The sequence below is a fragment of the Ochlerotatus camptorhynchus genome, unplaced genomic scaffold (genome assembly GCF_037179485.1).
Source record: "Ochlerotatus camptorhynchus isolate MF236.1 unplaced genomic scaffold, CSIRO-AGI_Acam_v1.1 ptg000432l, whole genome shotgun sequence".
Taxonomy (NCBI): Eukaryota; Metazoa; Arthropoda; class Insecta; order Diptera; family Culicidae; genus Ochlerotatus; species Ochlerotatus camptorhynchus.
In genome coordinates, this window is record NW_027040918.1 from 7,836,142 (window position 1) to 7,849,569 (window position 13,428).

The window sequence follows — 13,428 nt, forward strand, 5'->3', positions numbered from 1 at the left end:
TCCTGTTAAGAGAAAGTCGGTGAAGAGAATCGATCAATTCAGATAGAATCTATTGCAATGTTTATCTAGATTGGTTTCGACTCGTGGGAAATGTGTTAAAGCGATGTGATTTTGTACATAACTGATGGAACATTTATCATTGGCAGCGATGAAAGCCTGCTGCAAAAGTAGCTCCAAATAATGCCTTACTAGGTCGTCACAATGATCTCCCACTCCTTTTTGTATATAGGCACCATTCAATAAAACAGTTGAACCGGAAAAGATTACCTACGCGACGAGAATACGTTATAACTCTTTCCAACGCATCGCTGTTCATCCAGCTCATCCCACCGAACATACCGGCACAAGCTGTTTCCCATTCATGAAAACGTATTTGCAAAAGATTACCTCAAGCTCAATGCATAGAAGGTCTCTTTCAAGGTTGGTCTAGCCATTTCATGTACCTGTGTACGTTTACGTTGGGCATAGGAACATATGAGTAGCAACCTGTCAATACGACAAACATCCTAACAACAATGGCGACAGGAAAAAAGTGACGACGATACGAGATGTAAAGCAAATATTTGCGCTCTTGACACGCAGATTTAGCTTGCTAAAATTACGACACGTTTTTGCCTCCGGAAAGAGCGTACACATCTATTTCGGAAAGGATCATCGCGAGAGTTTCAATTAACAATTTTCAGTAGCCACAAGTCAGTGTCCTCAACGAATGACCGAAAGAAGCATCCGGTGATTGGATAGGGTAAAATTTCTCCACACCGTGTTGGTATGTGGAGCAAGTTAGTTCGATATAAGAATAAATGCAAAAGGTCAACCTCAACCAGCTTTCTGGTGGTTCATTTTGCAGTTCAAGTGAAATGATTGCCAACTTAAATCATCTAAACCGGACTTAACTGAAATAATCTGTAACTTGTGCTAGGGGAAGCTAACGAGTACCCATATAGTCTTTTTCAGACTGAAACAAACGTGAATCATTCGAAAATACTTATTTTGAGAATACCTGTTTGTGTAGGGGGCTGTTTATTAACTACGTAGACAGTTTTTTTTATATTCTTGACCCCCCTCCCCTCCCCCTGCGTAGACAATCGTCCAAAAAAAAATTTAAGTTCAACACTATGTTTGTTTTGATTTGCTATGAAAGTTTAACAGATAAAATGAGGGGTTTGTGGATAGTCGCACATAGATACCTATAATTTGGATTGGTTTCTTTATGTTTAAGATGTATTTAGGGATATTTGTTTATATTGTAATGTATGTATGTATTTATCTATCGTTCACATCTTATTTGCTTAACAAATAATGGTTTTCATCTAGGGGACGAAGAGGTAAGACTTATCCTTGACAGATACGTGTATTTCGTCTACAATGTGCAGACTTCTTCAGTGTCTTGTGCTCGAGTATTAGTTCAAGACACTGAAGATGTCTGCACATTCTAGACGAAATACGTGTATCTGTCAAGGATAAGCAATTAAGGTAGTGGAATAAAATGGAAATTACTAATCCTTCTCCCTCTCTCTTTATACAGGTATTCTACTAAGACGCCCACATTCATAAGGAAACAAGGGACAGCCCTTTGAGGTTGTAAGCAATAGTGACGTAGGACTACATGATCTTATACAATAAATGCTATTTGTTAACTGCAGCAGGTGCTTGTGTTTTGTGTATGAATAGGAATTTGAGCGGGGTTCTTTCTGTGTATACTCTTTAGTATGACTATCATTGCCCTGAAAAGAACCGTCAGATATGAATTTTAGATAGTTCAGAAATTCCAGAAACTTAACTCTTTTGGAAAATCTTGCTGGAAGCCTTTGGAAGATGATCATGACGTGTAGGCAACTGGATCAGCAAATCGGTTCAATGATTGGGCACTCGCAAGAGTTTCGGTCCGTCTGCTGCTGGGCAGGGTTTGAACTGTTGTCTGCGACAGGTTGGAAGGCCGCAGAGTATCAGTGTCCACCTTTTTAGTGTTTCTCGTTCAACTCCTTCTCTCAACAAGTTGGTAAATCTTAGCATTTAGCAGAAAGACGCTTAACACTTTTCACGGTGAATTTATGATCCTGTTTCACGTCATGGTTCTTCTCTACGCCTGTTCAGATAAATTTATACTTTTATTTATTTTCTCTATTGCGCTATATCAAACGAGTAAAAATAAAAAAGGATATCGGTTACGCGCTCAAATAATTGAAATTTCCATAAAAAAAATAATCGAATAGCTGGAATAATTTTTGCGATCAATCGTTAATCGAATAATTGAACTTTTAGGCATCCCTAGAAAAAAGTGCAATTTCATGTTTTTTGGTGGTCCTTTGAAAATGTCGACCAGCAGAATTGCAACCAAGAACCAAAAGCGATGCGATGCTAGTTTTTATTGCAATGACGATGACTCAATTAAGGGGCTTAGAAGCAGAGGGGTGAAAGTCAATTCTCTTCATTGATTTCCTCTTTTGATGACCGTGGCTTCACTAACCTATTTCGCACTATTTCTGCTATGCTCTTCTATCATCCAGAACAACAAACGTATCAATGAATGTGTTAGCCATCGAGTTAAGAAACAGAAAGTTCACGAAGAGTCCGCATCGTGCTCGATTTGCTTTTTGCTGAAGGAAGTGTTACTACCATAGAGGTAACTCTAAGACTAGAAGGTCCCGAAATAACGTGCTCAACTTTTTGGCTCAGCTCTGGTACTCTCTTCGGTCCCAAGCTAATCGATTCACCCCTCAAAACATAAGAAAAACCAATAACCCCTCATTTTGTCTGTCAAACTTTCAAAGCGAATCAAAACAAACATTGCGTAGTACCAGAATTTCGACTAGAATGGGGAACGTTAATCGTTTGCTTGGGACCAATAGGCTAGTCAAGTAGTGAGCCAATTTAAAATCGTTAGTTTCAACGGCGCCGGTGGTGTAGTGGTAAGCGTGATTACCTCTCACCCCAGCAGGCCTGGGTTCAATCCCAGTCGGCGCCGCAGGGATGTTCTGAGGCATAACATCTCTGATCACGCCTTCCTTCGGATGGGATGTAAAGCCGTTGGTCCCCGGTTCATGAGTTGATGGGTCGATAGGTAGGGTCCAGGTGTGGGAGCTGCCTTCCTGGCACGTCGGTAGCATTGGTGCTCAGCACGGAAAACAAGATCGACGGAAAAAACAAACCAAAGAAAAAAAAAAATCGTTAGTTTCGTATTGATTGTTGTTACTACTACCTTAAGCTACAAGAAATTTAAACAGCACTTTTCAGTGCTCAATATACCTGTAAATTTTCTACCTTGTGTGACTCTTATTCCTCTTCGATCCTTGTTTGGACCCTACCCGTGGTAATCCTTCTTGGATATCGATTTGGAAAATTCCTCTTCGATCCTTCAGATTCTTATAGTAATCTGCTTGGAAGTCGATTTGGATAAAAAAAAATACTGCCGCCATGGCGCCTAAGCGCAAAAGAAAAGGGTAATATCTTGATCCCCTATCAAAAGATGAAATCATTTGGAGCAATCAATTTGATTTTATCATGGATGATGAGAATGATCCATCATCCAGGAAAAATTCTAGTAAACTTTCCCGGCTTAATGCCAACAAGGAAAAAATCCCCCTATTGTGATAACCACTTCCGGTTTCCATGCTCTTCGCACGGAACTTTTGAACTTCGTGAAATTTAAGTTTTCACTGCAAATTGGCCGCCGGAATGAGTGCCGAATTCAAATGTCTTCTCAAGTATTTTACTGAGAAGCAGCATAATTTTTTTACTTACCACACCAAATCAGAACGTCTTTTCAAGGTTGTCTTGAAACGTCTACCCAGTGATTAATCCCTGGATCAGATCAAAGATGAACTGGCAAAATTACTTGGAGTTGTGTCACTCCAAGCAAAGATGAATACTAAGATGATACTGTTGGAAGAAAAGCTTTCTATTTTAGTGTCCTCTTTCACGGTCCCTTTCATCCAATGAATACCCCCCGTATTCAAGGTAATTTTGTGGTTTTGCTGCCCCCTCGACAGAGATGAAATTTTGCGCTCATTTTTATCAAAACAAACACACCAAAATCAGAGGTGTCCCATTTTTTAATTACTCGATTAAGAGGCAACTAACCATCACTCGATTTTCTTTTGCTTCTTCTTCTTGTAATCCTAAATCATCACTTTCTAAAAGTATTGGTAAAATTCGTTGGTAGCGTGCGTCGCCGTGCCAAAACAGTCAATGAATCGTATATATCAACTGGTATGGTGAGCAAAATCTGCCGTCTCTTTTATTCTTTTACTTATCAATACAACAGCAAATGTGACGTCACACATGCACGTGTATAAGAATGTCGTAGACAAAACATTCACACTGCCAGACTACGGTGTATGACATTTCGTTTACACCCCTGAGCGGGAAAGCAAATAACATACTACATGCAATGCTGCCATCTCCCCTGTTTGTGTTTAATTCAATCTTTTGTTACCTTTGTACTTGGAACGTTTAAGTTCCAAAAAAGGACCTTTTACTTTTATTCATTTAGTTTTTGATATTTATTCACCATCAAAAACATCCACTCATTTAAGTTATTGGGTTAAACTTCGTATTGGCATGTTTAAAAAAAATTATATTCAATGCTAGAGGTAATACATCTGGCAACGCTTGATTCAATGATTCTTCTACGTTCGCTAGCAAAGAAGTGGAAACGAAGTGATTTTCTTGGTGTTTTGTTTTGTTCACCAAGAGATTTGACTTCCAGTTTTAATAAATTTAGTGTATACGATTACGTGAAATTGTGGAATGCTACGAAAAACACAAGTAAGTAAATGCAGTGATAGTGTTTTACCCAGAAAATAAACGATGTAAAATCATGAAATACTTGCTTTAAATTTTCGGATGGCTTGTGTGTGAATGTATGTGTATATTAATGATGATGATTGAAGAAGATTTCAAAAACAAGAAGAATCCCAATTGATTGACTGTGTCTTGAACTAATCGATTTTTTTTTGTTCGCTGTGCTGCCATATTTCCATCAATGAGAGTGCAGCACATGTTTGAAACGATCAGCGATGATCCTCTGGAGAAGTTAATGCTTATATCGGCATGATATAACCGATTACAAATATTTTAATTTTCGGTTCGTTAATCGATTAATCGATAATTCGAATGAGAATCGGCCATCACTAGATTAATGTGAAACGTCATTTCAAATATATGAACCGTACATAAATAATGATACAATTTGAAAGGGACCGGGGCTCATCACAAATTACGTCCTCACGGTAACTGAAATAAACACGAGTGTTCACCGGTTGCTCCAAGTAATCAAAATGAAAATGAAATCCAGTCCTGGCGATTCGCGCAACGGTATTTCTAATGATTTTTGTTTAGTTCACTTCAAGTCCAGTGAACTAAACAACCTAAAGGCCTTAGAAAAAGCAAGCCTTAAGCTTCATGTCCGAGTGAAGTGGGAACACTTCGGGAAGACTGGAAGAAATTTCCAAAACATCACCCAGTGCCGTAAGTGCCAGGGATGGGGATTTCATATGTTCAAATTGTGGTGAAAACCACAAATCCAATTTTTGGAAATATAAGACTGACAAAGCGATCCTACTATCTCGTTCTAAGCGACAGGTAAGCAACGTTTCACGTTCCCGACCAGGTACTCATTCCTCTGCCGTTAACAACGGTCAGCGAGGAACAAGTCCTACCATCTAGTCCAGCAACCAGCAATCCACCATTGCAAAAAATCAAACCAAGCCATCAAGTAGCCATTGCCAAGATCACCGAACCGCCACCACCATTCACGGCGCTCGTCGTTGTTCAATACCCCGGTACGTATAAGAACAAGTGACCATTCTACCACACAAAACACACTTTACACCCACACAGTAACTTGCAATAATTTCCATTCTCATTAAACACTTTTCAAATTCTTCAATATCCCGAACCTAAGAAATTCCACAGTTTCCGCACACCTTGTTTCGTGCGCCCCTCTGAATTACCCAGTAGCATGTCAGCCTTGTGACACAGTTCGGGGGTTTCGTGCTACTGAGCTAGTTATCCAGGAGTCTTGGTCAACCCAGAGTGGGTCTCTTCTAGTCTCAAATTGTATCACGTAGGCCAGGCGATTTTCCACTAAAGGCCGACTAAAAGTAAATTCATACGCACAAAAAGACCTGTAATTCGTGATTCAATAAATTTCAAAAGTTCATTAATGGTTGCTTTTCAGTACTTTTATTAAAACTTCAAAGTTACAGCATAGATGGTTACATTTCTCCAATTCGAACGAAATCTCCAACTTTCCTTTTTGATGGAACCCATCCGCGCCCGCACAGTGGAAACGGACGGAATCAGCGCATTTCTTCCATTTTGCCCGTATTTGCTGGATGTCATTGACTGCCCCACCGCTTCGTCGAAGTCACTGCTTTGAAATTGCCTAGTATTTTTCGATTGGTCGAAATTCCGGGAAATTCAGAGGATTCATTAGCTTGGGGACAAAATCGATCTTTTTGGCAGCATACCACTCTAGAACCACTTTGGAGTAGTGGCAGCTGGCCAAAGCAGGTCAAAAGATGACTTTGCCCATATGCTGGTGGATGAACGGTAATACACGCTTTTTCAGGCATTCTTCGATGTAAACTTGGGATGTCATCGTCGAGGATGTGACGAATGTTTCCGTTTTCAGACCACAACTGCAAATCGCTTGCCAAATCATGGCCTTCTTCGCGAACTTGAATCTTTCCGGCACATCCCCACGTCCAGTCGCAATGTAAAACTTTTGACCAGGAAGCTGCTTAAAATCGAGATCGATGTATGTTTCTTCAACGATCAAAGTGCGGCCCTTGTGTTTCATCAAAACACGCATTTTAGCCACGGAATTCTGCTTCATGTGCCAATTTGGATGTTTACTGGCTTTGTACGATTTGTATCATTCCTGGCTTTAACGCACCTCAACACCTTGCTGCGCAGCTGACGATCCCTGGTTCCAGTTTTTTCGTAGGTCCGCTGATTCATTTCCACACACAGGGTTTCCTTGGAGGTTTTGAGCACTCTACAAACTGTTGTTTTCGGCATCTTCAGCACATCAGCCAGCTTGAAACCAGACCACTCCGGATTTTCCAGATGTTTGTGTACAATATTTTTTCATATTTCGAGTTCTATTTAACGTTATTTCTGAACGCGATCGACTACTTTGATCAAACTTGCACCAGTTGTTCTCTATAGAAGTGTAAACAAACCACTGTCGGTTCCCAACACTAGAGACGTGCTAGCGACACGCGAGTGGCATACCAATTAATTTTTAATCAGCCATTAGGAAGGAAAAAAAAATACATTCCTAAAATGATGGAAGCTATTGTTAACCAAAAAGTGTTCACCTACACTACCGATCATAAGTTTAAGGACACCCCCAAAAAACCATGCAAATATGTTTTGTTCAATGATCTCTCATTTTTCGTTCAATTTTCGATCTCCAAAGGTTATTTGAATGGTATGAATGGTATAGCATAAGTTTTCTACTACTACTTTTATTTCAAAATTTGGCAAACCCAATTCTGAGAAAATCAGTCACGATTCTTCAGAGTATATTTTGAAAAATATTGTAACTTTGGGTGAGGAAAGTTCCATTCAATACCTTTCAAATGATCTAAAGAGAACGAAAATTGGACGTAACATGACAGAGATATGAGCATAACAAATTTGTCATGTTTTTTGGGGGGTTTCCTTAAACTTATGATCGGGAGTGTCAGGCAAAAATTTTATTTCTAATAATCAACATGATTTTTTAAGGTCTTTTTTTATTTCTGCTGATGATTTGAAACTGTACATGGAATTCTGTAATAGGTTGGATGAAATTTATGTCTTCTATAATTGGTGATATTAATGTTAAAAAGTATAATATAATAGCTTATTCGAGGAAACATGTGTTAATATTTATCAAAAGATTTAGCTATCATTTTAAGGTTCCATATACAGGTCGGACTCGATTATCACTCTGGATAATCGAATCACCCAGATAATCGAGCCGTTATTTTTCGTTTCCGCTCATCAAGGACAGTTAATAGATGATGAAAATAATTTCACTGCGATCGAGTGGCCAAATTAAACGTTTTAAAAATGTTTTATTCCATTTTTCTGATGATGTTCACATATAGCAATAACTGGAAAACAACTTTCATATGATTTTTGACGACCTATTTTCATCCCACTTTCTTCAACAATGACTGAAACCACTCACAATTTTGAGTGCATCTATGAACACTAGAGTTGTTTAAAATATCGATTTTGCTCCACCAGGCTCAATTGATTTTAAATCAGGTCCTGATCATTCTCCCAAAATTCGAGTTTATTTGCATGCGACCTTATACTGCACTGGCCCTTTGAAGTTTATATGGGAATAACTATGGTAAAAATTTCCTTTATATAACTTCTTAGCACTTCGTCATAATGATTTGTGGGAAAGCTTTTCAAAATGTTATTATCAACAACTTTGCTCAAGACTACATTTTTATTAGACTTCAAGGTTATTAGTTATTTATTGATTTCTGAGTCGATAACTTTCTGGTATGCTTTACGGACTACTTTCCGGGCAACACTACATCTTGCACTTATGGCATAGTAGTCTGGGTGATTTGCCCTATTCTTGGCGCCCAGCACACAAATGTTGCCTGCTGAGCAGTTCCTAAATAACTGCTTCCAAAATAACTAATAACTAATTATCCTGACGTTCAATTCAAATGTGGTCTTCAGCAAAATTGCAGCTGATAAAAACTCACATTAGTACAGATACTTTTCCGCAGATCATTACAGCGAAGGGCTTGAACGATGAGAATAAAAAGTTCACTGTTCCCATAGGAATTCCCATATAAACTTCAAAGAGCCAGTGCAGTATGAGTTCGCATCAAAATAAGTTTAAATTTTGGGAGAATTACAAGGACCTGATTTGAAATCGATTGAGCCTGGTAGAGAAAACTCGATATTTGAAACACTCTATGCGGTCATCAGTTGCTTTAAAGCCTCCCACATTGTTGAGTGGGCCCATGAGCACTAGGGTGGGTCAACTTAACAACCCCCTGCTCTCCACAGCTATTTTGCATAGCTACCTTGAACGACTTGTTTTTTTTGAAAGTTAACAACCTGATTGTTATACTTGTAGCTAATTTCTTAAACTTGTTTCAGACTTCTTAACTTGCCTTGAACTGAAATCCATACCATGACTGCTATTCTAGTAACATATGAGAATATGTGAGCATCGAGATTTTTATTGAAGTATATTTGGAAATTTTCAGAATTATACCTGAAGCCTTAAAAACTGTAACTTTTGATAGAGCTGGAATCAGGGCGTAACAGCTTTTGTAAACAATGACTTCTCTCGATGATTTCTCGAAACTCAAGTCACCCCCACGCCAACCAACATAACCAACCCCTACCCGATGGTGACGTTGATTTGAGTGGGTGAGCCTTGGATTTCTAGAAATCATCGAGAATGTCATTGTTTACAAAATCTGTTACGCCCTAATTCCAGCTCTATCTAGAACTGTTCGTTTTTCCCGATAAGTTCAGTAGTAAGAGACCCCTCGTACTGGGTCCCAGGAACGACTTACTACTTGGTAATTTCGAGGAACTTCGCAGACAAGATGTGTAGTGTACGGTCACCTGAACAGAGATACGGTGTAGTGTGAATTTAATGATTTAAAGATTTACTTTGCTTTGAGGATTTTTATTTAACAAATTGGTGTGTAGGTGGGATTGGGTTCGATTTCTGTAGTTTATTTTTCTATTTGTGGGTGTGGGTAAAATTAACTGTGTTCTTCGGTTAGTACTACTGCTTATGCTGACGATATGGCGACGTCGTGCGAGCGCTCGCTGCTGCTGCTACTGCTGCTGACGACGAGCTGGCAAGCTGGTTCCCAAAACAGTGGGTAATTACCGTTTAACCGCACGATGGTTTGGCGGGGTTTATCGATGGTGTGTGGCTGTGTAAGCCTTTCAGGCGTCTTCCTTCGTTGACGGAGATTAACACGGCCCAGGACGATACCAGAGTGACCGTGTCAAGAGGGAGAATGCTCCTTTATGTTTAGGGGTTTCACCCCCGAGCTTGAAAAGCCTCCTTACGGGCGGCTGACCCAGAGGTTTGAATTGGTCCTTTGCGGTTGGACGTAGAAAATCGAGGTCTACTACGGCGACTCGTGTGCACCTGGTCGAGCTTCTGATAAGACAAAATGGCGACTTTCAGTTGAATTAACAGAATACAAAATGTCCTGACGAATCCGCCGTCCTCTCCCTTTTTCGCTGGATACCACTTGGCAATGTGAAGAACACTTTATAATATGGCTGTTGTGCACACGAACGCCTGTCACTTTATCAGCGATGGCGCTCCTCCTTATTCTCTTCAACACCGTTGTAGCTTTTTTGTTGCTGCCGGGGAGGTTGGGGGAGAGGGGTTTGTTATTTTCTATCATTTAGTTGTTGTACCCACTGGCTTGCATGCGATTCACTCCACTTATTTTGTACAAAATGCAAATTGTACTAACCTATAACATTTTTACTAACATTCCCAACAAACATTAAATGTTGAATAAGAGCTTGTTCAGGCAAACGTAAGCTTCTTCAGCTAAAAAATAGCTAATTCAGCTGTTGATCAACTCAAATTGTTTGTTGGGTTGACTTACCCTACTACTAACACTAAATTTAATCCAACACCACTTAACTCTAGGGACGTGACTGTACACAAAATAAAAGCACAACATAAAAAAAAAATGCTTACAATTTGTAACAGTCGGTTACAAAACAGTAATATGAAGAGGATTTTATGGAAATCTTTGATTTTCCAGCATGGCATTATGAGGGAATATCTGAGGAAGTGATTTTAATTGATGGACAGTTAAACACTGAAGTCTTGCACAAATATCTAGCCATCAGGTTATTTGTTCAAGATTTCAGCTTTATCAGATATTATTCTGTAGTTCTTCAACTGTCTAATAGTTCAAACCACATTTCCCAGTTATTCTTGCAAACACCAGCTTTCTCTTGCTTCAAATCCAGGTGAACATACATCTCCTAAAACTCCTCGGGGTATTTGTTCAAGACTCCAGCTTGATCAGCTATCGTTTTAAAGATCTTGTACTGCACAACAACCATACATACCAGGTTGCTCAGAGATTATTAAATTATCATTCTGTTGATCTTGAACTGCAAACAAATAAAATCATATCTACCCTCGAGACTCCTAGATATCCCAGTTTGCTAAGAAATTATTCCAAAGGTCTCCAAGTACACTAAAAAAATCCTCAGGGTATTTGTTCAAGACTGAGACTAGATGCGACTCACCCTAGTGACTCAACCAAGACTCCCGGGTAACTAGCTCAGTAGCATGAGACCCCTTCGGTGACAATAATGAAAGAGCCTTAATTTTTGGAACTCATGAAAACTTGCGCCGTCTTGGACAGGCAAAGTATCTGTTCATGGAAGTATCGCTCCCTCATATCAGCAGATGATTCCGCAAGTTTTCATTCCGATGACAACAAAAACATAATCGATGTATCGAAAAGTATGGCAGGAAATCCTGGAAGCAGCAGGTATGTTTTTATGTTGTTGAATGAAAAACCACAGAATTCACCATTCTTCATTTCATGAGCTGTTCTTTGGAATCATTGGCATAAACTGGACTGGAGCTATGGTCACAATGGTCTATCCTCGGGTTTAACTCGTTGGTTCAAGTCCTATCTGACCAATCGGGAACTTTGTGTTAGAATCGGATCAGAGCAATCGGACTATTTTACAAATAGCTCCGGTGTTCCTCAAGGTAGCAACTTGGGACCATTGCTATTCTCGATTTTTGTGAATGAGGCTGGACTGATCCTCCCAACTGGTTGCCGATCGTTCTACGCGGATGATGTGAAGATCTATGTGATTGTTCGTAGCTTCGCCGATTGCTTGCGGCTTCAACACCTAATCGATACTTTCGAAGAGTGGTGCTCAAGAAACTATCTCACGTTGAATGTACAAAAATGTAATATTATCTCATTTCATCGCAAGCTGAAACGAGTGGCATTCAACTATACGATAAATCACCAACTTTTGCAACGTGTGGACATGGTTCGTGACCTAGCAACATTAACATTCAAGCTTCATTACTCGGGCATCGTTGCGAAAGCTAACAGGCAACTCGGGTTCATTTTCAAGATCGCTGACGAGTTTCGCGATCCTGCCTGTCTAAAAGCTCTATACTGCTCTCTAGTGCGATCGATCATAGAATTCAGCTCGGTAGTATGGTGCCCGTATCAAGCAGTTTGGATAGCGAGGATTGAATCTGTTCAAGGGAAATTTGTTCGGTATGCCTTTCGTCACCTTCCTTGGAATGACCCTGTGCACCTTCCGCCGTACGAAGATCGTTGTCAACTCCTGGGTCTTGAAACACTAGAACATAGCCAGACGATTAGTCAGGCCGTGTTCGCAGCGAAAGTACTTATAGGTGATATCGACTCTCCAGGAATCTTGGCTGAATTCGAAATCTACGCACCCGAACGAGTTCTTCGGTTGATGAGTTTCCTGCATCTTGGACCTCGTACTACGAACTACAGCTTGCATGACCCAATACGGTTCATGTCTGGGCGTTTCAACGAGTTTTACGAGTTTTTCGGCTTTAACTGTGCAGCGGAATCCTTTCGTCACCGTATTCAACGCAGACTCATGAGAAGGACTTCTACCTGATTCACGGGCAACTCTATGCCATAGGAGGATAACTTTTTTCACGTTAAGTCCGATGAAGAAAAACAAATTTAATAATAGGTTATCAATTGGGTTCTTTAATTGTGAAAAATAAATCGGTTACTATTGAATATCACGGCTGCCAAACGGTTTCAGTCAACATGTTATACATATTCTCAAAGGAAAAACTCTGTTGCATCGATTGGTGGTCTCATTGGCCGGAGACTTTTGCGTACCGAGATAGAGGACCGGGATCAATCCGAGTTCCCGATAAAGTAAGAAATGCCACCATCTATCGACATAATTTTACACTTTACTTAACGTTTATTACTGTTAATTGATAGTACTAAGTTCATATGGTGTAAAGACACCATATACGCCCTCAGGGAAACTCTACTGACCTAAAGGAGGATCCGGAACGACCGATAAAGTGGCCACATTATAAAAAATGTCCTAGAATCTTGCGATTTTTTCTATGTTTGTTGAGAATCATGAGATCAAAGCGAATTTAATATGGAAACGATATTTTGGGGTATAGTGACCATATTCTGGTTCTCCTGATAATCTGGATTGACCGATAAAGTGGCCACATTAAACAATTGTCCTAGAACATTGCGATTTTTTCTATGTTGTTCAGAATCAAGAGAACAAAGCGTACCAACTTCTTTGCACAAATACGAACATTTAGCAGGTTATATCGATCAATTGGTAAGGTAAACTACCTAAGCTATAAAAATCAAACTAATCTTTTATTATTTTTCAGCCATA